This window comes from Loxodonta africana, chromosome 5 (genome assembly GCF_030014295.1).
Source record: "Loxodonta africana isolate mLoxAfr1 chromosome 5, mLoxAfr1.hap2, whole genome shotgun sequence".
NCBI classification, from domain to species: domain Eukaryota; kingdom Metazoa; phylum Chordata; class Mammalia; order Proboscidea; family Elephantidae; genus Loxodonta; species Loxodonta africana.
Window position 1 is genome coordinate 20,306,870 of NC_087346.1, and position 25,884 is coordinate 20,332,753.

The following is a 25,884-nucleotide window of genomic DNA, read 5'->3' on the forward strand; positions in this document are numbered from 1 at the left end:
TGGAAAATACAGAAGAAATTAAGAATATGTGACTTAAATATCTAAGAGACTCAACCCGATTATCAGCAGACAATTTCTCAGAAGCCAAATACAAGTGAAGACATTTAACTTTTTACCTAATATATTGTTAAAATTGTTGCTTCAGGGGGATACCGCAGATGTGGTTTGTGTCTTCCTCTTGTACCACGAGGATATTTACTCCTATGTTTGTGAAGCATACACAAGGTCATTAGCCACTCCTACCCATTATGCGTTTGTTATTGTAGTTGTTTAGTTGCCATTGAGTCAGCTCCAGCTAAAGACTTCTTGTATATACATCTTTCTCTCTCTTGTATTTTTATCATTTTCTCCCTCAAAGGATATTTAGACTTATATGATTATTATCTTTAATATACTCTGTGATATTTTATTTGAACTTCACCCTGACAAATGCAATGGGGAGTACAAAAAGATTTTAACCAATCTTGTTTATTTGGTCAAATAGCAAATAAGCTGAGTCAGACCACAAAGTGCTGGGCTGGATTTGAAGGTTAGCAAGGATATCAATTTTGACCGACTTCAGTAACTTTTCATTTCAGTCTACCACCAGCACAAAAAACAAGTTGTGCAAAAGTTGCATGAAATGAGGATACAAATAATTAACTGGAAACGGTCTGCAAAGCCACCCTACATTTCTTAAGGAAGCATGTCTGCAATTCAAGAGTCAAAGCAGCCTCTAGGAATGGAGAATCCTGCCAAGTGATAAGATCCAAAAAATGATGATGTTTCATTCATTAGGCTGGGGCAGGGACCACCTTAGCACTCAGCTTTCTTCCTACCACTGTGTAAGACAATTCTTTCTATGCCACAGGTGCTTACTGTTCTATTTCTTACTGCTGCATTGTAGTTGGCTGCGATAAGTCGGCCCCCAACTCTTGGCGAGCCCATGAACAACAGAACAAAATGCTGCCCAGTCCTGGACCATTCCAAGATCGAACAGATAGTATTGAAATGCAATCTATCACTGATAGACAGATGGTGGCTGCTCAGGTGCTTCATTGGCTGGGAATTGGAACAGGGTCCCCTGCAAGGAAGGTGAGAATTCTACCACTAAACTACCAATGCCTGGTTGTAATCTACCACACAGTCAGTTTAACTGTTGGAGACCCTGGGAGACAAGGCTCATTGTGGGGACAAAGTATATAAATTAAATCTATTGCCAGACAAAAGAAAAATCCAATTAGATAGAAATCCTCTGAATCATGTGCCAGAAAACTAATCCAACTGGAAGACTGGACCATCAATTTCTCAAAAATTGGCTAATGGCTAATTATCAGTATCAATCAGTTGATACACATAGATTCAGTAGCCATTTAAATGGGAACAGAATATCAAGATATCATTAAAGTATTGAGTGGCACATAGTGAGCAACTGCTGCATGTATGTTGAATGAATTAATATATGAAGGTAAGTGTCATCGATTGAATTGCATACCCTAAAAATATGTGTCAACTTAATTAGGCCATGAATCCCAGTATTTTGTGGTTGTCCTCCATTTTGTGATTGAGGTAATTTTCCAATGTCTTTGGAAATCCTAATCTCTGCCTGTGGTTAATGAGGCAAGATTAGATTATGTTAAAGAGGATTAGGGTGGGATGTAACACCCTTACTCAGGTCACATCCCTGATCCAATGTAAAAGGAGTTTCTCTGGGGTGTGGCCTATGTCACTTGTTATCTTACAAGAGATAAAAGGAAAGGGAAGCCAGCAGAGAGTTGGGGACCTCATGCCACCAAGAAACAAGAGCCAAGAGAATAGTGGGTTCTTTGGACCCAAGGTCCCTGCACTGAGAAGCTTCCCAACCAGGAGAAGATTGATGACAAGGACCTTCCTCCAGAGGCGACAGGGCAAGAAAACCTTTGCCTGGAGCTGACACTCTAAATATAGACTAGTAGCCTACTAGGCTGTGACAGAATAAATTTCTCTTTGTTAAAGCTATCCGCTTGTGGTATTTCTGTTATAGCAGCACTAGGTAACTAAGACAATAAGTCAAAAAGTATTGCTACAAAATCACAGAAACCTTTATTAAACAAAAATATCAAAATATGAAGCTATTGTTTCTTGATATATCCTCCATCTATGTTCATGCACTTCTGACGGTGGTGTTTCCATCTCTCTAACCCTTCCCTGAAGAATTCTGCACTCTTTGATTTACACCATGTCAAAATGGCAGCTTTGGCATCTTCGAGGGACACAAATTGTGTGACTTTTAAATGTTCTTTGAGTTTTGGGAACAAAAAGAAGTCCGATGGGCCAAGACCAGGACTGTAGGGTAGATGGAGTAAGATTTCTCAGTGAAATTCTTGTAAACAGCCCTTGCTATCCTCAAAGAATGAGCAGGTACATTGTTGTGATGGAAAAAAAATTCCTCAGCCCAGCTTTCCTGGCCTTTTTCTCACCAATGTGGTTTTCAATTTTCCTAAAACGTCTTCATAGTAAGTCCCGTGATTGTCCTGTGAAAATCTATCAAGATTACCCATTTGGAATCTCATAACCTTCTGAGTAGTCTTTCCTCTCTTGGCTCATCTTTGAGGTCTTCCCGACCTTCTTTAAAACACTTGATCACCTAAAAATCATTGTTTTATGTGGGGCAGCATTCCAATAAACTTATTGCAAAGCTTCAATGATTTGGGAAGATATCTGCTTGAGTTTTGTTAAAAATCAACCCTGATCTCAAAACTCCTTTTTCAAAGGCACAAAAAGTATCCCTTTTTTTGAAGGTGCCCTAACTAGACTAAGAAAAAAGTATAATATTACTGAGATAACTTGTTTGCAGCCAACCCTTGATTTTTACAGGGACATATTTGAACTTTTTTTTAGGGGAAATAAACCTACGGGTATATGAGCTGGAATCCTAGTAGCAATGCTTTTTGACTTACTCTCATATTTTCTGTGCAACTTTACTTCAGTAAGTGTCTTAGTTAACTAGTTCTGCTATAACAAAATACCACAAGTGGATGGCTTTATCAAAGAGAAATTTATTCTGTCACACTCTAGGTTTGTTGTTGTTGTTGTTGTTACGTGCCATTAAGTTGGTTACAACTCATAATGACACTATGTACAACAGAATGAAACACTGCCTGGTCCTGAGCCATCCTCACAATCATTGTTATGCTTGAACCTGTTATTGCAGCCACTGTGTCAGCCCATCTCATTGAAGGGCTTCCTCTTTTTCTGGGACCCTCTACTTTGCCAAGCATGATGTCCTTCTCCAGGGACTGGTCCCTCCTGATAACGTGTCCAAGATATGTGAGATGAGGTCTCACCATCCTTGCTTCTAAGGAGCATTCTGGCTGTACTTCTTCCAAGCAAGATCTTTTCATTTTTCTGGTGGCCCATGCTATGTTTAATATTCTTTGCCAACACCGTAATTCAAAGGCATTAATTCTTCTTCAGTCTTCCTTATTTATTGTCCAGCTTTCACAGGTGTATGAAGGGAATGAAAATACCAGAGCTTGGGTCAGGTGCATCTTAGTTCTCAAGGTGACATCTTTGCTTTTCAACACTTTAAAGAGGTGTTTTGCAACAGATGTACCCACTGCAATACATCCTTTGATTCCTTGACAACTGCTATCATGGATATTGATTGTGGATCTCTAGAAGGCGAGAAGTTCTGAATTCAAGTTGCCTGCTCCAAGGGAAGCCTTCCTTTCTTTGTTGGCTCTGGGCAAATGTCCATGTCATCAATCTTCCCTTGGTCTAGAGTCTTCTTAGTGCAGGAACCCCTGGGTCCAAAGGGCACGCTCCCCTCCTGGTTTTTCATTCTTGGTAGTAGGAGGTTCCTCTTCTCTCTGATCCATTCTCTCTTTTATATCTCAAAAGAGATTGACTCAAGATACAGCCTAATCCTGTAAATTGAGTTCTGCCTCATTAACATAACCACCTCTAATCCTACCTCATTAACATCATAGAAGTAGAATTTACAAGACTTAGGAAAATTATATCAGATCACAAAATGGTGGACAACCACACAATACTGGAAATCATGGCCTAAACAAGTTGCCATATATTTTGGGGGGACACAATTCAGTCTATAACAGTAAGCAAGTGTTTAAATGTTTTTTTTTTTCCTTTTTTAAAGAAAATAACCTATCTACCCCCAAATTACAGCATATTCTACATACAAATATTTAAAAGACTCTTTTGTACTTTTAGTCCATTAGCCATTGTCAAGGCTGTAATTGTCAGTATCTTCCTGCTGCCAACCAATAATTCTGTTCTTCCCACTCCATAGAGTCCAGGATGAGAACCTTACTTCACGAAGTACGTCTTTCTTCTCCCTTTCTCTCTCTCTGTCTCATCTCTCTCTCTCTCTCTCACACACATATACACTCACAATTATCTTTTTGGGAGATTAGATTTAGATTTTCAATTAAACTAGATATTTTTGTATCTCAATTCCAGTTTTATAGAACTTCTGTAACTCATTACCATCAGCTGCAGGTCTGCCTCTGTTGTGTGTTTGTCTGTGTGTATGTACACATTGGTGTATTAATATGTTTACTAATGATGGCTTATTGTAGATATCATTTAGAGTCTGGTCAATAGTTGTGTGTCATGCACATTTTATTTTATCAACTCAGATCATTCACTCATTTCTTGAATTTCATTTGTTTTGGGGTAGGAAGTTGCTGGGTGGCACAAATGGTGAAGTGCTCTACTAGCAGCTGAAATGTTGATGGTTCGAATCCACCTTGGAGGACAGACTTGGTGATCTGCATCTGAAGGGTCACAGTTTTGAGAACCCTATGGAGCAGTTCTACTCTGCACGCGTGGATTGCCATGAGTTGGAACTGACAGGAAGTTGTTACAGTAAAACCTGTGTAAGGTGGAAACCTGCCAGAGAAGAAAAACTCAAACATTTTCCACTAAAAGGAGCAATGGGAAAATGATAAAACTGCACTCTGTCAAAGTTGGAGAACTGGCAAGACCAAGAAAAACAAGGCAGTCTCATCAAGTTCTGTATCTCACAGGTTTCACTGTATGTTGTCCATTTTTTGCTAAAATACTTATCAGGTTAATTGAAGACATATGGATTCCTCTTGGAAGGTTAGGAGAATAAAATTAATTCAGTTTTAAAATGAATTGTACCTATGTAGCAGAAAATAATTAATTATTCTCTAAGTAAATAACTTAGAGCTCATTCCCAGATACATTTGAATAGATCCTAAAAATAAGCAATCGTATTTTGATAACCATGACCGTGTAAGTATATTTTTTGAGGATATGTAATGAAAATTCTTAGTACTATTTAACTCAATACTAGTTTAACTATTTTATTATGAGCAAAATTATCAGAATTTTTAAAAGTATGCCAAATTAAGTCATTTAGTAAAAAAAAAAAAATGCAAAATGCGTTCTCATTTTTCAAAAAACTGAGGTATCAGCCATGCTTATATGATAAAATAAAACACTGTTTGGTTTGGGGCACTTTATTCTGTGGCCTAGAAAATAACTCAATAGCAGTAATACAAGAACTAGCTCACTGCATTAAAACATGGAGATTAGTCAAGCCCTGGCTGCTCTTAAGAATCAAGCTTGATAAATCACAATCATATTCTTCCTGAACATTTTTAGCTTTGATCCTATCAAATTTTTTTTTCCTCAAGTTTCAGAATCATTGTATTAAGAACCTGAGCTTAAATTATACATTAACAACTTTTTGGCCAATGCTATTAAAATACAAAACTATCCTATCTTCACTTTCACTCGTCACCATGCAATATGCAGCCTATTTTTAGTGTTAAAATAGTTTAAGCCACTTTAAGTAGCATTTTTCTTTAAATACAGATATTATTCCAGCTTTTTGCTAGCAAGTGACAGAAACCCAACCTAACAGTTTAAGTGGGAAAAAGGATACTTTATTGGCTCTAAAAACTAAACCATTGAAAAGAATGCAGTAGCTGAACCCAGCCTCAGTCTCAGATTCTCTCTGCATCCTTTTCCCTTTTTCTATGTCCTTATTGGTCCCTCAGGCTATAGTGGACCTTTGTTTGTCACCTCTCCAGCACCTAAGTCACATTCTTTCCCACAACATTTCCTGATTGGCTTGACTATCTGTGTGGTTCTAGAGATGCTGACTCTCCCCTGACACCAGGAGTCAAAATCATGTAGTTGACAAAGTAGAGAGCCTCCAACTGTGCCTTTGGCCTGTTGTACCATTGGCCTTTTATGTATAAGAATGTATTTCCATTCTTTTAATAAAGCTATCCTTTTAAAGTATACAATTCAGTGGTTTTTTTTTTTTTTTTAGTATATTCATGAGGGTGTGCAACAATCACCACTATCTAATTCCAGAATATTTTGTCACTCCCAAAAGAAAGCCTGTACAAATTAGCAGTCATTTTGCATTCCCTTTTCTCCTCAGTTTCAGGAAACCACTAACCTACTTTCTTTTTCTGTGGCTTTTCCTATGCTGGATCTTTCATATACATGGAGTCATACAATATGTGACCTTCTGTGTCTGGATCTTTTAAACTTAGCCTTAGCATGTTTTCAATGTTCGTCCACGTTGAAGCATGCACCAATATTTCATTTATATTTATGGCTATATAATTTTCCACTGTGTGGATATCCCATACTTCATATAACAATACATAAGTTAATGGATGTTATGGGTTGTTTCCATTTTGGGGGCTATTGTGAATAATGCTGTTATTAACATCTGTGTACAGGTCTTTGCATGGACATACGTTTTCGGGTCTTTTTAGTATGTACCTAGGGTGGAATTGCTGGGTCACATGGTAACACTGTTTCTGTTTTTGAGGAGCTCTCAAACTGTTATCAAAAGGGGCTGCACCATTTTACATTCCCAACAGAAATGTTTGGGGTTCCGATTTCTCTACATCCTCTCCTACATTTGTCATCGTCCGCCTTTTGGATTACAGTCATCCTAGAGGTGTGAAGTGGTATCTCATTACAGCCTTGATTTGCATTTCCCTAATGATTAATTATGTTGAACATCCTTTCATGTACTTATTGGTTATTTATATATTTTCTTTGGAGAAATACATACTCAAATCTTTTGCATTTTAAATTTGGTTCTTTTTTATTGTTGAGTTTTAAGAGTTCTTTATATATTATGGATTGTTGTTAGTTTCTTGTCAATTTAGTTCTGACTCATGGTGACTTTATATATAACAGAATCAAACATTGCCCAGTCCTGTGCCATCTCTGTGATCTTTGATGTATTTGAGCCCATTGTTGAGGCTATAGTGTCAATCCATCACATTGAGCATTTCCCTGAGTTCAGAGACCCTCCACTCTACCAAACACGATGTCCTTCTGTAGTGACTGGTCTTTCCTGATGACAAGTCCAAAGTGAATAAGACAAAATCTTGCCATCCTTGCTTCTAAGGAGCATTTCAGTTGTATTTCTTTTATGACCGATATGTTCATTCTCCTAATAAAAATCTCCTAATAGCCTATGTATATTCCGTATTCTTTGCCAACACCACAATACAAATGCATCAGTTGCTCTTCTGTTTTCTTTTTTCATTGCCATCTTTCACATGTGTATGAGGTGATTGAAAAGACCAGGGCTTGGCTATGGGACACTTCAGTCGTCAAAGTGACACCTTTGCTTTTTAGGATGTATTGGCTCCATGTAAACACATCTTTTGATTTCTTGACTGCTGCTTCCAGGGATATTGACTATTGATCCAAGTAGAATAAAATTCTTGACAACTTTAATTTTTTCTTTGTTTTTCATGGTGGTGTTTATTGGTCCATCTGTGAGGTAATTCACACTGAAGGTTCTGGTCTTTGTCAGCAAATGCTTCAAGTCATCTTCATTTTTAGCAAGCAAACTTGTGTAATCTACCTATGGTAGGTAGTTAATAAATTTTCCTCCAATCCTGGGTAACGCAAATGGCTTGCACTCAGCTACTAACTGAAAAGTTTGTGGTTTAAACCCATACAGTGGCACCGTGAAGGAAAGCCTGGCAATCTATTTCCATAAGATTACAGCCATTGAAAATCCTATGGAGTACAGATCTACTCTGACCCACATGGGATTTCCATGAGTCAGAATCATCTCCACAGAAACAGGTTTATATTCTGGATACTGAAACCAAACCAAATCCATTGCCGCCAAGTGGATTCCAACTCATATTGGCCCTAGAGGACAGAGTGGGCTGCCCCGCAGGGTCCCCAATGCTGTAAATCTTTATGGATGCAGACTGCCAAATCCTCCTCCGGCAGAGTGGCTCACGGGTTTGAACTGTCAACCTTTCAGTTAGCAGCCGAACACTTCACCACTGCACCACCAGGGCTCATGTATGCTGGATAGTAGGCGCTTATCAGATAGATGATTTTCAATTTTTTTTTTCATTATCTAGGTTGCCTTTTCATTTCCTGACAATGTCCTTTGAAATAAAAGTTTTAATTTTGATAAAGCCCAATTTATCTATTTTTTTACTTTGTTGCTTGTGCTTTTGGTGTTGTATTCAAGAAACCATATGGTAAGTCAATTATATTACGTTTCTCAACTTCTGTTTTTGCTGATTTTCTCTATTGTATTTATATTCTCTATTTCATTGGTTTCTACTCCAATTTTTATTATTTTATTCTCTCTATATGTTTGAAGTTTACCTTGCTCTTCTTTTCCAGTCTCTTAAGGTGGAAGCTTAGGTTATTGATTTGGCATCTTTCTTATTTAACGTAGGTATTTACTGCTATAAATTTCCCTCTAAGTACTGCTTTCTCTGCATCTCATAGGTTTGGTATGTTGTGGTTTTGTTTGCATTTATCTCAAAGCATTTTCTAATATTCTTTGTGATTTCTTCCTTGGCCCATTGGTTGTTTAGGAGGTTGTTGTTCAATTTTCACATATTTGTTAATTCTGCAAATTTCTGTGTTATTGATTTCTAATTTCATTCCACTATTTTCAAGAACATGCTTTGCGTAATTTCAGTCCTTTTTAATTTATTGAGACTGGTTTCATGGCTTAACATATGTTTTATCCTGGAAAATGTCTCATGTGCTCTTGAGAGGATCGTGTGTTCTATTGCCACATAGGATGTTCTATAGATGACTGTAGGTCTAGTTGGTTTATAGCATTGTATAAGTTTCCTATTCTCTTGCTATCCACCCCTATCCCTGGAAAAAAAGGCTGTTCTCACTGGTTGAGTTCTGATTAAAGTCTAATAAAATAAATCTTGCAAGTGAGAATTTCCAGGAAATTTCTAGACAGATCAAATAATTACAGTTATCTGGGAATGGAGCTTTGAAGGAGCTCTAATCCCATTCTACTTCTTCCAGTGAATGCTACATTGCTCATTTTCACCATGACTATGGTACTGTTGGTTTTGAGGGCCACCATGGAGTTTGGGAGTAGGGTATGAAATAGTGCAAGTTAAAAACAGGGCTTTGAACTGGTTCGTTCTGGTTCAAACCCCTGATAAGAATTTGCATTTCCATCCCAGATATACTGAATCAGAATCTACATTGTAACAAGATCCCTGGGTCATTCTTATGTATAATAAATTTTGAAAACCCCTGCTCTACTAGCGGTTCTCAGAATTCGTCCCAAGCCAGCAGCATTAGAATTGCCTGGTAACTTGTTAGAAATGTATGTTCTCATCAGGGGTTTGAACCAGAATGAACTGGTTCACAACAAGTCTCACTGTTCTTACCAAGATTCATACATTTTTCTTGAATAAACACTCCTCAGATAGTTTCATGCCTTTGGTTAATTTCCAGAGTGCTGAAAAACTTGACTTCGAATGTTTTTCAGTGTTTTCAATCCTTTTATGGAACAGATAACATTCAGAAGTCCTTACTTTGCATTCCCAATGATGTCACCTCTCTCTGATATCTTCTGTACAAGAATTTGAGTTGTGCATGTTTTCCACTGTGAATTGCCACCAATAGCATCTTTAACGATTCCCTTCTCCACTGAATATAATTCATGACTCCCAGTTCTAAGCTCTGATCTCTTTTTGAAGACCTAGATCCTAATTCCAAAAATCCTGGAATAAATTCAGATTGGCCCCAGCTGGGTTACCTCTCCATACCCTAAATCTAACTAGTAGGAGAATAGTAGTCTATAGTTTTCTCAGCTGGACAGTCAGATCGAAATAGTAGGACTATGCTTGGCAGCATCCACTTGTACCACATGGTTAAGGTCAGAGAGAAACAATTTTCCCAAAGAAGAATGATATTGTTCTTAATAGACAGAATAATAAATGCTCACAGAAGTAGGTTCATCATCCTTAAGAAGGAATTTTGATGTCTGATAATTCACAAGATGGCAAAATCAGTAGAGAATTCTCCTCATTCCGTTTTGATGTAGTTCTTGTTTCACATTCCCTGATTATTATAAAAGCTTCACAATCTACACTCTATCTGTAAACTTCATGAATTATGACTTCTCTGATCTGTAGCAACACTAAAGGGTTTTGGCAAAGGGCTTCTGGTGGGAGGAGAAGGAAACACTAAAGAAGAAAATGTACACTATGATTTTTCATGGACAACAGAAATAATGATAGAGGATATGCTGCCAAGTGTCTAGAATACTACATGAATTCAAAAATATTAAGCAATCAAGCAGTATTTATTTTTTAAAGAAATTTTGATAAAACCGTATTCATGATTGCATTTTAATCAAGTTACTATGCTGCTTTTGAGTGTTGCGATATTTTCAGGGTTTAGACAGTGATTGTATATTTTCTTGTTTATTTTGCTTTCAGGAAAAGATATTTTCACCCATTGAATAGATTTTGATGAAAATAGTGTTGAGAAGTGATTGTCTAAGTTAGATTCTTATAATAAAACCAACCAGTTAGATTCTTATAATACATAGTTATAAACCAACATTTTTAATTTTAATAGAAGCTCTACCTCAGTCCATCTGCTTAACTCTAAATGTTATACAGACAATTCAGATAATAGTGCTATTAATTAAAATAGTGAAATCATCCTGGACACGAATTATGATAGGAGAAATATTTTAAATGAAGTGTAGAGGGAAATGTGTGGTGTCCTTTAAATCAGTTCTCTTCAAGCTAAGGGCACAATTTCAATCAATAGATTTCTAATAAGAGCAATCAAGGAATCATCCCACATCTTCTTTTCCTATGTAGAAATAAATATTTCATGACTTTGAGACTGTAAGAAATTCAATCTGATTGTATATACTCTCTTTTGAGGTCATTGCCAGTATAATTTCAGGAGCTGCAGAAAACAAGAGGTTGATAATAAAAGTATGGCCTGAGCTGCAGCAATTTGCTGGGAATTTAACCTCTCTTCCAGTTAGAAGATATGAGCAGAGAGACAAGAGGCTGTTTCTTTGCTACGTCTTCAATCATTATTTGACTGGACAACGTTTAGATTCATAGATTCTCAGAGATAAATATGTTCTTATTTGTCATATAGCCCACCATTTGTTTTTCACATGTGTCTTTCCTGAATCTTCTCCAGATTTGTCCTCCAGCTTCTGAATAGTTTCAGTGACTGAAAACATTCAATTTCAAACATTGCACTTAGTTTTGCCCTAAATAAATGGGGAAAACAGAAGAACTTACGAGACCACCGAGAAACGTTCATACTCAGTTTTTAAAAAAGACTTCAATTTAGAACTCTTTATATATATATATGTATATTTAATAGTTTAGTTCATAAACTACAGTAAAACTATAATATAAATTAGTGCTGTTGCAGTCCATTAAAATATTTGACAATTTTTCCTTATTATAAATGTAATGGGAAAATGTGGGCTGAGATGTAAAATTAATCCATAACAGCTGATCGAAGAAATATCCCCAAAGGATATTTATAAATGGTTTCTGTCAACCTGAAGTTTCATTGCAAGTTTTTTTTTTTTTTTTCTTGGCACTGTCCCATTCAACACTTTTTTCCCCGATAATTTACATTACAATAAAGAAAAGTTGCTAATTAATATGCAGATGGCATGATGTAGGAGCTTTTACATGTAATTACTAACAGAATCAGAATTCAATAGGTCATGCTACATTAGATGTATAAGCAAAATCCAATTATATAAGGAGAGCGGAAGTGGGAGCATGTGGTGGGTAACAGAAAGAGAAGGAGGTGGCATTCCAAAAGGCGAGAGCCAACTTCATTCCTACAGGTAACTTTTGCTGTTACCTAACTTGATGTGGGATTTTGGAGAGAACATACCTGGATTGAAATATTCTTAGTATTCAGCTGTCCACCCGCCCTTGATCCATCTCGTAATGGTGACTGTGCTTCATGGAAGGTATTTCAGAACCCAAGATCCCAAGAGCTGATGCAATGAAGATATAGAAACAAGAGGATCTAAGAAGCTCAACAGACCCCAAGAAGAAGAAACATAAAGAGAATTGCTCCAAGGAATGTCATAATCAATTGCTCAAAACCAGTGATAAAGAGAAATCTTAAAAGTAATCAGAAGGAAGAGAAACAAAGGTAAGAATGACAGTATATTGCCCTTTGGAAACAATATAAGCTAAATAAATAAATAAATAATGAAGTAACATCTTTAAAACAGGAAAAAAAAAAAAAAAAACTGTGAATCTAAAATTCTATATCCAATGAACATGTCTTTCAAGTATGAAATTGTGGAGTAGTCCTGCACTGCACACGTGGGTTCGCCATGAGTTAGAATCAACTCAACAACATCTAACAGCAACAGTCTCTGGAAAACACTGCTGTATGTTCAGGAGACAATAGAAGTTTAAAAAAAAAGGTGAAATTAGGACTTTTCAGAAATTCAAAAGCTAAAAGAATTTATCACCAACAGACCCTTATTGCAAAATGTGTTGAAGGAATGCCTTTAAGAAGAATAATACAAATGGAAATAAAAATCTATACAAAGGAATAAAGATCACTATAAACTGCGACTACATGTGTAACTATATAAGGACTTTTTCCTTATTATTTAAATATAATTATTTAAAGCAAAAATGATAGATATGCTAAGTGATAGTAAAGTAAAAATGATAGTAATGCTCACTTATGTAAAAAGATAAGGAAGGGCAGATGTACAGAGACCAAAGTTTATTAGTGGTTACCAGGAGGGAGGGGGGAAAGGCGAGTTAATGGTGATGGAAAAATAGCCCCTTAGAAGCGAGGATATGAGACTTTGTCTCACATACTTTGGACATGTTGTCAGGAGGGACCAGTCCCTGGAGAAGGATATCATACTTGGTAAAGTAGAGGGTCAGCGAAAAATAGGAAGAACCTCAGTTAAGATACACTGACACAGTGGCTGCAACAATGGGTTCAAGCATAAATGATTATGAGGATGGCTCAGGACTGGGCAGTGTTTTGCTTTGTTTTACACAGGGACGCTATGAGTCAGAACCGACTTGATGGCACCTAACAATGACAAAATATACTGTTCTAAGTACTTTTCACATATTGTCATTTAATCCTGATAACTTCCCTACAAAAAAAAAACTTCCCTACAAGATAGGCACAATTATTATTTCCATTTAATAGATGAGAGAATCGAGGCCAAGAGAAATAACTTAGCCAGAACCAGGATTCCAATGCAGACAGTCTAGATCCAGAAACCCTGCTTGTAATCATAACAGGATACTACTAGGTTGAGTGGAAGTTCTGTTAGCATAGGTGGAGGTGTCGTTTCCTTTTCCCTTTTCTTCTTCCTCTGCTCTTCTTCACGTTACTCAAAACGTCGCTTTCAAGTGGAACCATCCCTGGAGAGTGCTGAACCTGAAACCTGCATCTTCTTCTGAGATCCAGCAGGTATTTGCCAGATAAATGCCTGATGGAAATGATCATAACCACAAAATGAGGACCCAAAACGCGGCTTAACTTCGCACTACTGAGTTAGAGAAATGGAGGAGGAGGAGGAACAAGAAGAAAAGAACAGGAGAGAACACTTCATTCAATAATAGAAAAAACAACTATGTACCGTCCACAAACACTATCCTTCAACTACTGTGGTTGTATTTAGAAAATATATTTGTTATGTATGGAATTAAAAGTATTCAATTGCTTCTATTACAAGATAATGTGTGTTGTTTAGTTTTCATGCTTGTAATTTTGCCCAATTCCTGTTTTTTTTTCCTTCTTTTTTTTTTTTTAGCCCTTAAAAACTACAGTTGTTTCTTTGACAATGCATGCAGTTCTTTGGGAGCAGAGCAGAGTTAATCTATACATGTTGTTGTTGTGTGCCATCGAGACAGTTTCTACTCATGGAGATTCTGTAGAATAGAGTAGAACTGTCCCATTGGGTTTCCTAGGCTGTAATCTTTACAGAAGCAGGTGGCCAGGTTTTTTCTCCCACAGAGTGGCTGGTACGCTCCAATCACCAGACTTTCGGCTATTAGCCAAGTGCTTAACTACCAGATTTAAAAAAAAAAAAAAAATTGTTTTTTACATGGAAGTTCATAGTGCAAATTAGTTTTCACTCAAAAATTTTATACACAGATTGTTTTGTGATATTGGTTACAATTCCCACATTGTGTCAGCACTCGCCCCCTTTCCCTTTCCACCTGAGTTCTCAGAGTTCATTCATCCAGTTTTCCTGTCCCTTCTTGACTTCTTGGCTTTTCTTTTGATCTGGTGTTGCCCATTTGGTCTCACAGACTTGATTTATAAACCAAAAAACCCCAAACGCATTGCCGTCGAGTCGATTCTGACTCATAGCAACCCTCTAGGACAGAGCAAAACTGCCCCGTAGTGTTTTCAAGGAGCACCAGAGTTTCCCACTTGATTTATAGGCCTGTCTCATCTTTGGATGAATGGTGGACTTTGGGAGTCCCTTCAGTTCTGAATTAGTAGGGTTTCTGGGGCCATAATCTCAGGGGTTCTTCCAGTCAACCTCAGACCAATAAGTCTGGTCTTTTTTTGTGAATTTGAATTTTGTTCTATATTTTTCTCCTGCTCTGCCTGGGATCCTCTACTGTGATCCCAGTCAGAGTAGTCGGTGGTGGTAGCCAGGCACCATCTAGTTCTTCTGGACTCAGGCTGGTGGAGGCCATTAGTCCTTGGGACTAATATTTTCCTTGTGTCTTTGGTTTTCTTCATTCACCTTTGCTAGAACATGCTGGAACCAAGAGGTGTATCTTAGATTGCCGCTGGCAAGTTTTTAAGACCCCAGACGCTACTCACCAAAGTAGGACGTAGAACATTTTTTTTTAATGCGCTATGTTGTGCCAGTTGGCCTAGATATCCCTGAGATCATGGTCCCTAGCCCTCAGCCCCAGTAACTTAGTCTCTGAAGGTATTTGCATGTGTCTAAGAAGTTTCTATGACTTTGCCTTGGTCAAGTTGTGCTGACTTCCTCAATATTGTGTGTTGTCTTTCCCTTCACCAAAGTTAACTCTTATCTACTATCTAATTAGGGATTTTCCCTTCTCATCCTTCCCGTCCCTCAGGAGCATCGAAGATTGTTTTTTTTCCTGTGTGTAAACCTTTTCTTTGTGTTTTTATAATAGTGGTCTCATACAATATTTGTCCTTTTGTGATTGACTTATTTTACTCAACATATTTATCCATGTTGTGAGATGTTTTGCTGATTCCTCGTTGTTCTTTATCATTGGGTAATACTCCATTTTGTGTGTGCACCGTAATTTGTTTATCCGTTCATCTGTTGATGGGCACTTAGGTCATTCCCGTCTTTTTACTATTGTGAATAAAGCTGCAATGAACATGGATATGCATATGTCTATTTGTGCGACAGCTCTTATTTTTTTAGGATATATTCTTAGGAGTGGAGTTGCTGGGTGGTATGGTACTTCTATTTCTAGCTTTTTAATGAGGCACATATCATTTTCCATAGTGGTTGTACCATTTTACATTCCCACCAGCAGTAATAAAAATTCCAGCCTCCCTGCAACCTCTCTGACATTTGTTATTTTCTGTTTTTTTGATTAGTGCCAGTAATGCCAGGGTGAGATGGTATTTCATTGTAGTTTTGACTTGCATTTTTCTAACAGCTAATGATTGCGAGCATTTCCTCACGTATTTGTTAGCTGCCTGAATGTCTTCTTTGATGAAGTGTCTGTTCATAACCTTTGCCCATTTTTTTATTTGGATTATTTGTCTTTTTGTTGTTGAGGTGTTAAATATTCTATAGATTTTAGAGATTAGACCCTTGTTGGATATATTGTAACCAAACTTTTTTTGTTCTCCTTTTATTCTTTTGGTAAAGCTTAAGTGTTTAATTTTTAGGAACGCCAAGTTATCTAGTTTATCTTCTGGTGTTTTTACATTGTTAGTTATGGTTTGTATTGTATTTATGCCATGAACCACTGAATTTTTAAAAGGGCGGTTTATATACTTAAGTATCATTGCTAAGTATGTGTTTGTCTGTTTGGCTATCTTCTTTTAGGTATTGCCTAATCTTTTGGTCTAACCTTGTTTATAGACCTCTATGTTACTCTTGTGTCATAAGGCTTTCTAATTTACCAAACAACTTTCTTTGGATCTTTTACATATGATCATCACATTGGTTTGGGTAGAAATTTCAGAAAATCACCCCCTATTCAATGCTAGTTACACTTCCCTCATATTTCATACAGTGAAAGAAAAATTTGTAGTGCAGATTATATGCAGCACAAATACATTATTGACTTCCTTTCTTCCTTCCTCCTTTCCTTCCTTCCTTTACCATGTTTTGATGTGTTTAGCATGTACCAGACATTGTACTAAGTTCTAGGAAACACAAAGATGAAGAAGACACCACCTAGTCCTCTAAAAGCTCATAGTCCAGAGGGGAGCCTCTGAAAACAGAGAATAATAAGTTTATAATAAAGGTATGTACTAAATACTATTGTAACCCAGAGAAGGAGTGTCTAGTTAACTAGTTAACACCTTTCCCCTAAGGGTCTGACATGGTGCTGGCTGTTGACTAGGAGATGAGGAAGTAGAGACAAAGGTTGTAGACAACTTTTTGATCAGTTTTGCTGTGAGAAGGAGCAGATAAATGAAGCCTTAACGGAGTCCACGAAGGATTTTAATTCTTTAAATTAGGTGATAATAAGTAGTTTGTGTGATGATTGAAAAGATCCAATAGAAGGTGGGGGGGAGGTTGATGATGCAGAATAAAAAAATTAAGTGAAGGATAAGTCCTTGAAAAGGCAAAAGAAAGATTGTTCCAGGTCATAAGTGAAGAGGTTGGTTGAGATAGGAGCAGAAACTCTGATTATAACAGGGGAGAAGATTATGTGGCCACAGACATAAGTAGGGAGGAGGAGCTGTCATGAGAAGTTGAGGTAGGTGAACTGTCTCACTGTTTAGAGGGTTCATTAGAGATTTTGGCCTTAAATTCAACAGAAGAGTCAGAATGGAATGAGCACTGGTTGTGCAGAGGTTAAGTACTCACCTGCTAATGGAAAGGTTAGAGGTTTGACTCTACCAGCCACTCTGCGGGAGAAAGAGGTGGCAGTCTGGTTCTGTAAAAATTATAGCCTTGGAATCCCTATGGGGCCATTCTACTCTGTCTTATGGGGTCACTATGAGTCAGAATCAACTCGATGACAATGGGTTTGGTTTATTCTTTTTTCTTTAAGAGTCAGAATGCAAGATTTTCTCTAGCCATGTTCTCTCACCACTTAATTTGTGCAGATGTAGAGTTAGCAAACTGTGAACTTAACTAGTCCCTGGGTTGTACAAATGGTTAACAACACTTGGCTGCTAACCAAAAGATTGGAGACTTGAGTCCACCCAGAGGTGCATCAGAAAAAAGGCCTGGAATCTACTTCTGAAAAATCAGTCACTGAAAGCCCTATGAAGCACAGTATAACTCTGACACATAAGGGGTTGCTATAAGTCAGAATCAACTCCATGGCAATTGGTTACTGGTTTTAGGGTTTTCCAACTTGAGAATATCAAAAAGAGGGAAGCAAAGTACTTTACATGGGAGTCATTATAGTATTTAGTCATTAAATGTGAGCTAAATTAGAATGAAGTGAAACATTAGTGAGCCATTTAAAATACTAGCTTTCCGATTTTCTGCACTTTAAGCTTCATAATATTGGTTGTATTAGGTGGGTAGGATATGGCTTATTCAGGGGTATATTTAACAATATCTGAAGGAGTTCTTAAGCTCAGAATTAAAAAAAAAAAGGTAAAACGAGAATTTCTGAATAGTCACTCTAAAATGAGGCCTATATGTTATGTTGTATATAATGAACTCTGAATAATGTGTTCTGATCGGTCTCTAGTTCCTTCTGAGTCTAAACTCTTGATAAACTTCAATCAGGGAAGTTAAAGGAGAAGTTCTGGGACAGTATAAAGAGTTCACTGTACATCCCAATTTGTTGTTACATATGGTCTAAGATAGCAGCTTCTTACTTCAAAAGCCTTATTTATCATTATAGAATGTTCACACTCTCTACTCAATAACTCGGAAATCACTTTGAAGTGCTGTAGCTCTCTGTATCTCTAATCTCTGACCTCTGTACGTATCGATGCTGTTTTGGTTCCAGTATTCTTTCTCTAAAATCCTCATTCTTTGGTTCTTTATGGTACATAGAGAAGTGGAGGTGGTTCAGAGAATCTTCTTCAGTGGCCCTGTAAAACATTTTGCAGATAAAACAATGTAGAACAGGTGTCTACAAAGTACAACCCATGGGTTCAATCCAGCCCTCCACTTGCCTTTCTAAGTAAAGTTCTATTGGAACACAGCCATGCTCACTTGTTTATGTATTGTCTATGTCAGAGTTGAGTCAGAATCGACTCAACAGCAATGGGTTTGGGATGGGTATGTAAGAGTTGAGTAGTTATGACAGAGAAAACATTGGCATGCAAAGCCTAAAATATTTACTATCTGGCTATTTACAGAAATAAATTGCTGACCCCTGGTCTAGAATGTTGTTGTTGCTAGGTGCTGTTCAGTTGACTCCAACTCATAGCGACCTTGTGTATAACAGAACAAAACTGTGCCCACTCCTGTGCCATTGTCACTATACTAGGTATGTTTGAGCCCCTTGTTGTAGCCACTGTGTCAATCCATCTTGTTGAGGGTCTTCCACTTTTTCGTTGACCCTGTACTTTACTAAGCATGATGTCCTTCTCTAGGGACCGGTGCCTGCTGATAACACGTCCTAAACTTGCAAGACAAAGTCTTGCATCTTTGTTTCTAAGGAGCATTCTGGCTGTACTTTGCCCAAGAGAGGTTTGTTCATGCTTCTGGTAGTCTGTGGTATATTCAATATTCTTCCCTGGAACCACCATTAGAATATGTCAGTTCTTCCTGGATCTTCCTTTTTCACTGTCCAGCTTTCATATGCATATAAGGTGATTGAAAATACCATGGCTTGGGTCAGGAGCACCTTAGTCCTCAAAGTGACATCTTTGTTTTTGAACACTTTAAGGAGGTCTTTTACAGCAGATTTGTCCAATGCAATACGTCACTTGATTTTTTGACTACTGCCTCCATGGGCTTTGATTGTGGATACAAGTAAATGAAATCCTTGACAGCTTTAATATTGTCTCGTTTTATCATGATCTTGCTTATTGGTCCAGTTGTGAGGATTTTTTTTTTTTTTTTAATGTTGAGGTGTAATCCATACTGATTACTATGGTCTTTGATCTTCATCAGTAAGTACTTCAAGTTGTCTTCACTTTTGCCAAGCAAGAATGGTCTAGAATAACATTGTGTATATAGCTCATGTCTAATATTGGAAACCTTCATTAGCGCCTCTTCAAAGACAACTATAGTGCACAGACACAATGGTAGGTCCCCAAGGACTTCCCTAAGTCATCCCACATGCCCCAGTCACTTTCCCAGCTGTAACTGCCTTCTTATAGTTACCAAGGATTCCTAGAATCATTCCTGCCCACTCTCTGGCTGTCAGTTTTCCCAGGAGTTCTTACTGCCTTTGATACTTAACCTTTGATAATGTGTGCTGGTTTTTCTATTGATTTGGGAGATGATGCCGATTTTGCTATTCTCATTTTTTTTGTTGTTGTTGTGTTTCCTTATGTTCTGAGGTAGGGAGACATGAAGAAAATTGTCTTTTATCAATTTCCTTCAATAAGCAGCAGAGCTGAGAATAAACAGACCTTAGAATAAAGAAGCAAAAAATTTTGCTCTTCATTAAGAGGGGCGAGATTATTCATGCATCATCATGTGAATGGAGCATTGGGGAGTATGATGTCTATTTTCACAATAGGTCTAATTCTTTTTGAGAACACTAATTTAAAAATCGGAAGAATTTTGTGGTTAAGTGCTCATTTGAATGATTGCATTCTTCCATTTGAATTTTGATGAACTGTGTGTTTTGCTGTGGAAATTCTTATCACAACGGCCTGACTCTAACTTGTGTCCTATTTGCTGCTTTGGTTTATGATCTACTTCTGGTTGTTTGCCAGCCTTTTCTCTCTTTCTTTCTTTTTTTAAGCTACATAATGGGCAGAAAATGTTTGAAGCAATGTCACATCCAGAAGGTGATTTCAGGAGCTTCCCATGCAAGCTTGAATCCTTCTTCCAGGTTAGCCACAGACTCGGGCTGGTGCACAACACTGGGGCTTCTCAGATGCATTAAGGATTCTGGACAGGTTTCACGCCAGACAGCCTGTGCTCATTGCCATTCTAATAGCTGCATTTTGTTTCTCGATGGAATCTTCTCACATTACATTTAGGGGAAATGATTTGTTTCCAGGCTACAGCTTCCCAAAAGCTATGATCACATGGGTTAACTGAAATTAATTTCCCAGTGTGTCCGGTTCTGCAGTCTGTGGGGAAAGAAACGGATCCTGCTTACGTTTTTCATCTTGTGTCCCTTGCATTTTCATCAAGTTTGTATTGTGCTGATAAAGATTAGGGGAATGGGAATCAGGGTAATAAGGAAAGGGGGCTGCACAGAAAATAGATTGCAGGGCTGTTTTTTTTTTTTTTTCTTAAGTGAACCATGGGAGAGAGATAAAGAAAGCTAAATCAGAATTCACCAGGGCTTTAGGACCATGGAGTGAGGATTTAGACAGCTCATTCTTTTAAGCTCTGCCATATCCAAGTATGTGCAGACTTCAATGTATAAACCAGGGAAGATGTTGGAAAAACATACAGACTGTCCTGGGTTCTCTTTTATAGGAAAATCTATACATTACAGATAGAAAAGGCTTTCTTTCCTTTTTTTTTTTTTTAATTTAATATGTTTCTTGTAACTTAAATATATCAAATATACACATAAGTTTTTCTACCATTCTTGGCCAGAACAAGAACCTGCTTAGCAGTAGGAGTGTGGAAAGAAAGGTTCACTTTATAAAATCTGGGTCAGAAAACATTTATCATAGTTGGCGGAACTGAGAATTTAGAATTTGTTGTAGGGATCATCTACTATTTTAAGATAGTTGTACTTTTCTTGATTAAAAGTTTACGGTTGGGTAATTTTTTTTAGTTCTTTAGATGAAAAGCGTCTGCTCCAATTCAAAAACACTTTTTTACTTAAATTCTTCATAGTCTTGACAATATGAATGTACATTTGTGGGAAGCTTTCTATGACATAAATAGCTATTCACCTTAAGTTACAAAACAAAACAAAAAACCTGTTGCCGTCAAGGTGATTTCGACTTCTAGTGACCCTATAGGACGGAGTAGAACTGCCTCATAGGTTTCCAAGGAGCAGTTGGTGGATTCGAACTGCCAGCTTTCTGGTTAGCAGCTGAGCTCTTAGCCACTGCACCACCAGGGCTCCAATTCACCTTAAGTTAGGAAGCCTAAACCCAGATGAAACAGAAAAGGAAGAACTTATCAGAAGATGAGATCAAGATTCTGGCTTCCCTCAGCACTGCACCATTCACCCAGGGTAATTGTTTGTTTTGTGTATTTTAATACTTGGAGAATACAGTTATAGAATGGAAAATGGAAAATGCAGTTTTAATTAGTGATAGCCTTATCACTAATATAACTATATATGCAAAACAATTTTGTTTATAGTTTGCTGACTTCGATCAGTCATTAATTAGTATATTCAGTCATTCAACAATTATTGAGTGTCTATTTTTTTTTATTATCTGTCACAGGTCCCTGGGTGACAAAAATGGTTAGCGCTTGTCAACTAAACAAAAGGTTGGTGTTTCAAACCCATCCAGTAGCACCAGGAAAGAAAGGCATGACAACTTGCTTCCATAAGGATACAGCCAGGATAGCCCCATGGAGTGGCTCTACTCTGTAACACGTGGGGTTGCCATGAGTCAAAGCTGACTCAAGGGCAGCAGGCTTGGATTTTTTTTTTTTTTTAATTATGTTTGAGGTATTGAGCTATATAATAGGGAGAGAAATTTGAATAAAATACCTCCTTCCTTATTTTTAATAAGCTTAGAGTCTTTTTTCTGTGATGCTGATGAATTATGCAGAAGATCAAAATAGCAGTCAAAATATTTCAGTTATCAAAATATTCATATATTTCTGATAAGACAATATTGCCAGCAGTTGGGCAACGATTATTCTGAAATCGATTTCCTTTCACAGTAGCATTGTGGAGGCAAGTTAAATTTTAATACAGCACTTGAATTTTTATTGTGTGGTGAGGGGTTATTTGAATATTAAGTGCAAAATATAAGCAGATACTATAAGGAAGATTAATGGAAGAGAAAGAAAAATGGTCTCATGGAATTTAAGGATCTGGTGTTGGAACCCTGGTGGCGCAGTGGTTAAGAGCTTGGCTGCTAACCAAAAGATTGGCAGTTTGAATCTACCAGTCACTCCTTGAAAACCCTATGGAGGTTTCCCCTACTCTGTCCTATAGGGTTGCTATGAGTCAGAATTGACTCGAAAGCAATAGTTTAGTTCTTTGGTTTTATTCCTGGTTGCAAAGTGGTTAAGAACTATGGCTGCAAACCAAAAGGTCAGCAGTTCAAATCTGCCAGCTCTATGGAGCAGCTCTACTCTGTCCTATAGGGTTGCTATGAGTCATAATCAACTTGAAGGCAACAGTTTCTTTTGTTTGTTTGTTTGTTTTTAATTTGGTTTATTACCCAGTGTACCCAAGAACTGCAAGATGCTGTGAGGTAGTGAGAAACCACTGGACTTGGGAACAAAGTTCCACATATACGATCTGACTCCACCATTTACTTGCTAGGTAGATTTGGGTATGTAATATCACATATTTCGAATCTGAATTTTTGCTGTTTTTTTTCCGGTGGTAACAACAATATCTACTTTAGTAAGCTTCAGGGAGAACCAGGGGAAACGTAATTTATAAAAACTCTTTATAAAGTTTAAATTGAAGGAATTATTGATATAAATAAAACAAAACCATTGCCAAAGAGTTCATTACAGCTCATGGTGACTCTACAGGACAGAGTAGAACTGCCCCATAGGGTTTCCAAGGCTGTAATCTTTAGTGAAGCAGACTACCACTTCTTTCTCTCATGGAGTGGCTGGTGGATTTGAACCTCCGACCTTTCCGTTAGCAGCCGAGCACTTAACCACTGCCCCACCAACGCTCCACATTGATATGAATAGACAGTCAATTTGAGGAAATCAAGTAAATATGAGCTCATGTCTTTTCTGCACAGTCTTTTACAATGCACAAACATTCCCCTTTAATCTTCTTCCATTCCCCCTTCTTTTCTCTAATGCTTTGTTAATTTCCTTAATTGGAATCTGCCCACTGTTCTTTTCCTTTTCTATTTATCATTATGTTTGTAAATCAAAATTCGACATTGACTGTGACATAATCATATGGTTACTAGTGAAAGTAAAGTCATAACAATGTGATTTTTGATACAGTGAAGAGCAGTTTGATTAACCATTGAAAACTTTGAGATCTCTGGGATATTGATTAGAATCTTCCATGCTATTTCTTCCTAATTCTCTCCAATTTAAGGTCTAATTAAGACTGCATTTTCACATGCATTAGATCTCCAAAGTAACCTGAAAATCCTGTTGTCTGTTGTTGACTTTGTCGAGTTTTTAATTTATTAGTATTGCAATGGTTGCTTTTCTATCAGTTTTTATTATAAATACAGAACATTTTCTAAATGTTTTGGAATATTTAGAACATTTTAAAGGCTGAATTACTTTTTTTGGAGGGAGGGAATTTAACTGGGAACACGTTATCTCTGTGCTCTCAGCATTTTGTTTTTAAACTTCTGTCACCGCAATTATCATAATAGCTTTGTAAATTGCATTTTTATCTCTTTCTTCTTTACCTTGGAAACTTACCTAGGATAGAAATTAAGTTCTCACCCATCATTATACCATTGTACTAATCCTGTAGACTGGCAGTGGCACTCAATGGTATATGTGGAATAAATTATTTTTAAGGCAAATTGTAAAATTTACCTACAACTAGCTTATTAATAAAATTGTGTTAAAAGTATTTTTGCACATAGGTGACTTTCTGTCTGACTTTTTTGTATATATTGTATATATACTTTAATCTCATATGCACCACTAGCTCTTGAAATCTGATTGCTGGGCTTTAGCAGAAGCACTAAAGGATTTACAGTGACAGATTCACAATGTCCAGACTAGTGCACTTTGTCAGCAATCATTGAGCATTGGTACAGATGGCTTCAGTACTGTGGCAGATACACCATACAATAAACTTCTACTGTAAAAGAATATTAAAAGAAAACCTACAAAAGTTCCAGAGTGCATACTTTATTAAATGATATAGAGGTTCATTTGATAAATGAAAAAACATAGTGTCTGATCAGAAATAATCTATAGATTGTATAGATACCAGTTCTACCTAAATTATGTTTACAATAGAATGCAATTCCAGTCACCGTTTTAACACCACTTTGGCGGAGCTAGACTTTACAAAATGATTTCAAATTCCATTTGAAATGATCGAGATCAAGAATAAATGATCAAGAATAACCAGTAAAAATTTTAAATAAGAAAAAAAGTAGAGGGATTTGTACTAACAGATAATAAAGCATACGATAAATCTGAATAACTAGAACAGAGTGGTACTACAATAAAATCCAACAAAATTAAATGGCACAGGATAAAGTTCAGAAATAGACCTGATTATGGCACATAGCTGGCATATATATGCTTTAACATATAATAAAAAAATGCTTCCAATTGATGGGAAATGGTGTATTAGCAACAAATCTCTTGTTTGTAAAACTACTATTAACATAATTAAAAGGCAAATAGAAAGGTAGTGACAATTTTTATTTTAGGAAATATGGCAGAAAATTAAAATTCTTACTATACAGGAACTTGTACAATCAATTAAAAAAAAAAATGAACGAATAGATGAATAGACAAAGAACAGCACAGGAATTTCCAAAAGAGGAAATATAAAAGTGCCAGAAACAAGTGAAAAAAGTGTCAAGTGCACTAATAACCAAAGAGATAAAAAAAAAGTGATATATTATTTTCTGCTTATTAATATTAACAAAGATATTAAGAAATAAATTCATTTGGGTTAGCATACACGTGGAAATGGAGCCTGCTGAGCATCTAAGGAACATGGTCAAGTTTAAACTCTCTACCAGCTCTTGCTACTCAAAAGCAAAAATAATAAAAGTAATTTTTACATGCAATATCAATACAGATTAAAAAAAAGGGAAATAAAAGAATGAAATGCCTATGTTAACTAGAAACAGAAATGTAAATTTGTGACTCTTTTCTGGAGTTAAAATTAACAGTGTATACCAAAACCCCTAAAGATAAACCCTCCCTCAGACCTTCCTAAAACACACTCCTGGAAATTATCTTTAAAGAAGTAATTAATCATGAAGGAAAATATTTATCTACCAGGATGTTCTCCAGAGCATTGTTTATCATGGAGAAAAATGGAATCATGGTAAATACTCTCCCTAGAGGGATTAAACAAATTATTATAAAGTCAACATGGAAAATTGTTCGTTCACTTAAAAATGCATTGTAGAAGAATTGTTAATGGCATAAAGAACTATCCATTACGATTTGATATGCATGAAGCAGTCTGTATAGTATGATCT